The sequence below is a fragment of the Triticum dicoccoides genome, chromosome 3A (assembly GCF_002162155.2).
Source record: "Triticum dicoccoides isolate Atlit2015 ecotype Zavitan chromosome 3A, WEW_v2.0, whole genome shotgun sequence".
NCBI classification, from domain to species: Eukaryota; Viridiplantae; Streptophyta; class Magnoliopsida; order Poales; family Poaceae; genus Triticum; species Triticum dicoccoides.
Genome location: NC_041384.1, coordinates 655584399 through 655589321, shown reverse-complemented (window position 1 = coordinate 655589321; position 4923 = coordinate 655584399).

The window sequence follows — 4923 nt, the reverse complement described above, 5'->3', positions numbered from 1 at the left end:
GGAAAAGGTAAAATAAGGAAAAGGAAGAAAAGATGAAGAAGGAAAGAAGGAAGAAGAAGAAGAAGAAGAAGAAGAAGAAGCAGGAGAGGAAGAAGGAGAAGAAGGAGAGAGAGGAAGAAGAGGAAAAAAGAGGAGAAGAAGAAAAAATATAAGAAAAAATATATTTCCATTTTTTCTTCTTCTCCTCTATTCCTTTCTTCTTCTCATCTTTTTTTGTTATTTTTTTCTTCGATCTTCTCCTCTATTAGTCCTTTCTTCTTCTCCTCATTTTTTTCTTCTTCCGGACACTGTTAATTAGTAGTTGAACTAGTTAAACTAGTTTATTTATAGTAAATGCTTAATTAGTAGTTGAACTAGTTGATTTAATAAAACTACTTTATTTATATTAAGTGCTTAATTAATTAGTAGTTGACCTAGTTGATTTAATAAAACTACTTTATTTTACTATATATATAAGTAGTTTATTTTTAGTAAGTACTACTTTAGTAAGTTCTTAGTAGTTGAACTACTTGATTTAATAAAACTAGTTTATTTTACTATAGAAGTAGTTTATTTTTAGCAAGAAAATTAATAAAATTAGTTTATTTTTTTAGTTAAAGCAATTATTCCTGCATCGACGTCGACGATGCCTATCCCGCATCCTCATCGTCGACTCAGCGGAGGAGGCCGGCTTGATCAGAGGGGCCATGTCCGGAACTGGGCTCCGCCAGGATGGTTTTGGGATGTGCTACCTTCCGGGGGGGCGTAGGTTGGTGAGGAGCCAGCCCGTCGTTGACCCGATCCTTGTTTGGTGGTGATCGCGTGGGCCAGTAACGGTGTCGAGGCTTCCGGACACCGCGGAGGTGGTATGTCACCGTGTCAGCGAGGAGGACGAGCACGTCCGTCGCTACATGGTTGCGTTGGAGGGCAGGTTCGACAATACATGGTAGGTTCTTCAGGGATCTCACTAGAGCGATCCTGTGATGGTTCCTTCTCTTTGGGTGTCCACTGCCCATGTTGATACCCGTCGGGTGCTACGGTTCTGGCTGTACTAGCGACGTTATATGTATAATAGTATTCGAGGTGTATTAGTGATAATATTCGACGATGTACGGATGCAAGAGATGATGTAGTTTTGTTTATAATTGAATGCATCCTAATTTGAATACTACTTTATTTTGCAATTTGATTTTACTTATTGAATGCTCAAATTGGAAAACTACTCCTACTTTGAATGCTAAAATTGGAGAGCACTATGCAAGGCGTATGCATATGATTAGTTGATAGCTTATAGGGTTTTTGTTTTTGCAGAAATCTAGGAGCCCCCCTCCATCTTCCCCGCCGTCGTCCCCGTCACCGACCCCCTCCGACCTCGAGGTGAGACCAGCCAAATCCTTTTTTAGAAAGATAATTAAACGATATTTCGGGTTGACTTTAAGTCTGTCAAGTCTCCACCACATATGAAAGGACGAAGAAGCCCGACTGTTGTTGTGGGGGTCGTTTCTCCTTCTTCTCCAGGTGCTAGACCTTTGTTATGCACTAGGGGAAGAAGGAGTAACGACCATCACCGATGGTCGCAAATGTCAGAGAGGAATCAGTGAGGGAGAGTTCCACCATATATATATGAGAGGATAAAGAATCCCGACTGTTGTCGTGGGGGTCGTTTCTCCTTCTTCTCCGGGTGCTAGACCTTTGTTATGCACTAGGGGAAGAAGGAGTAACGACCATCACCGACGGTCGCAAATGTCAGAGAGGAATCAGTGGGGGAGAGTTCCACCATATACATATATATATATATATATATATATATATATATATATATATATGAGAGGACAAAGAATCCCGACTATTGTCGTGGGGGTCGCTTCTCCTTCGTTCCCGTGTGCTAGACATTTTGGTGTAATGCACTCGAGAACGAAGTGAGGAGCGACCATCACCGAGAGTCGAATATATACACCACGTGAGCTGAGAGTTTTCAAGAAAAGACTCGACAGACCGATAGTCAACCCGTGATGAATAATAATGATCCAATTTAGTTTTTGTAGTACATATATTTAATTGTACAAGTTTAATCTTTGAATTATGAACGTATAAAATGTCGTCATCATACGACGAAAGTCTCTCGGGGGAGTGCAGCTGGTGCCACGACGATCGAAGTCTGTGCGACATGCCTCACCTGGACAATGATCGGCGCTTCAGCATTAAGCTCTAGGAGACCTTTGATGTTGAAATGGTACGCAACGACGACAAGTGTTTTTTCGTAATTAAGCATGACTACAACTATTTCAACGTGTAATTTTCATCTTTTACAATTCGAGTAGCTTATCCCATGCCATGCAAGGCGCTATGTCTTGGAGAGGATGGGTTTTGAAGACCATGAAAGCTTTGAAACAAAGAAAATTCACCTAAGGACTCATCATGATATGGATTTTGAAGTAAAGTTGTACAATTCTGAGAGCGTAACCCATTTTGGTTGCAAAAAATGGGAAGCACTTTGCAAGATGTATGGTTTTGATGAGGGTATGCTCACTAGTAGAAAAAGGGTCAAATGTGAAGCATATTAGTGCCGGTTTGAATTTGAGCCGGCACTAATGTGACCGTTAGTGCCGGTTCCAACGGCTAGGCGGGCGGGCATCATTAGTACCGGTTCGTGGGCAACCTTTAGTACCGGTTCATGCCATGAACCGGTACTAATGAGGCCAGTGCGGCTGTGGTCAGGCTGGGGCCCCACGAAGACCTTTAGTACCGGTTCATGGCATGAACCGGTACTAGAGTTTCTTAGTAAGCTGATTTTTAGTCCCACCTCGCCAAGAGAGAGGCAGTATGAGCGGTTTATAAGCCGTGAGTGCAGAGACAATGACGAAGATGCGCAATGCTCACCTGCACGTTGATTAGCTTCAAGCCTTTCGGAATAGCATAGATTGTACTGAGCTATGTGCAGTGCAGTCTACACTATTCCGAAAGGCTTGAAGCAAATTAACCAGCATTGCACCTCTTTTTTATTTTTAATAACTTATTTGAACTTCGGACTTCTTTTGTGTTCAGTATGCAGCATTCAAAGCGATGTCATCAATTTCCAACATGTTCTGACATCATTTGTTGTTTTCGGTCATTTACCTAATTGTTTAGAGAGCTAAATGACCGTGAAATTGAAAATCACTACAAAATGAATTCTAAAAATGTTGAAACTTGGCATGGTATCATCATTTCACCCGCATAGCATGTGCGAAAAAGTAGAGAGGGTCACGGCAAAAACTGGACGCACTTCATGTACAAACTGGACAAACTCTTTCGGAGTATCAGGGTTTCGGACGAGCACTCATCTGTTACATGGGCACTTCAATATTTTTTAAACTTATTTGAACTCCGTACTTCTTTTGTGTTCAGTATGCAGCATTCAAAGCGACGTCATCAATTTCCAACATGTTCTGACATCATTTGTTGTTTTTCGGTCATTTACTGTTTAGAGAGCTAAATGACCGTGAAATTGAAAATCACTACAAAATGAACTCTAAAAATGTTGAAACTTGGCATGGTATCATCATTTCACCCGCATAGCATGTGTGAAATAGTATAGAGGGTCACGGCAAAAACTGGACGCACTTCGTCTACAAACTGGACAAACTCTTTCGGAGTATCAGGGTTTCGGACGAGAACTCATCTGTTACACGGGCACTTCAATGTTTTTTAAACTTATTTGAACTCTGGACTTCTTTTGTGTTCAGTATGCAGCATTCAAAGCGGCGTCATCAATTTCCAACATGTTCTGATATCATTTGTTGTTTTTCGGTCATTTACCTAATTGTTTAGAGAGCTAAATGACCGTGAAATTGAAAATCACTACAAAATGAATTCTGAAAATGTTGAAACTTGACATGGTATCATCATTTCACCCGCATAGCATGTGCGAAAAAGTAGACAGGGTCACGGCAAAAACTGGATGCACTTCGTGTACAAACTGGACAAACTCTTTCGGAGTATCAGGGTTTCGGACGAGAACTCATCTGTTATACGGGCACTTCAATGTTTTTTAAACTTATTTGAACTCCAGACTTCTTTTGTGTTCAGTATGCAGCATTCAAAGCGACATCATCAATTTCCAACATGTTTTGACATCATTTGTTGTTTTTCGGTCATTTACCTAATTGTTTAGAGAGCTAAATGACCGTGAAATTGAAAATCACTACAAAATGAATTCTGAAAATGTTGAAATTTGCAATGGTATTATCATTTCGGAGTATCAGAGTAGAGAGGGTCACAAAAAAACTACTCAGAAATAAATAGAAGAAAATAAATAAAGCAGAAAAGAAAAAAACTATATAAAAAATTACTTAAAATAAATAGAAGAAAATAAATAATGTAGAAAAGAAAAAAAAACTATATAAAAAATTACTCAAAAATAAATAGAAGAAAATAAATAATGCAGAAAAGAAAAAACTATATAAAAAATTTGTTGGGGCGCTGCCCAGTGGGCCTTCCAGACCTAGGGTGTGCAAATGCAAGCCCAGAAGGGCCAGCAGACTCATAGGGCAGCGCGCCCTATTTAGGCCCAGAAGACAGATATATAGAGAAGCTTGAAGCAGCAGCCGCCGCTGGGTTTATAAACCAGTGCGGCTGCCCTTCGGTCGGCGAGGTGGGACTAAACATTGTGCACCGCCGGTGGCAGCGCACAATCATTAGTACCGGTTGGTGGCTCCAACCGGTACTAATGATTGGGCCTTTAGTACCGGTTCGTGGCATGAACCGGTACTAAAGGAGCCGTTTCCCGCCCCTTGGCCTGGCGAAAATTGGCCTTTAGTACCGGTTGGTGGCTCCAATCGGTACTAAAGGCCACTCCTATATATATGGCACTTACGAAAAATTCAGTTTCATCGACCACCACTTCTTCTCGATCCAACTTCTTCACCGCGCCCGTCGCCCATCGCGCGCCGCCCTCCCGCCCCC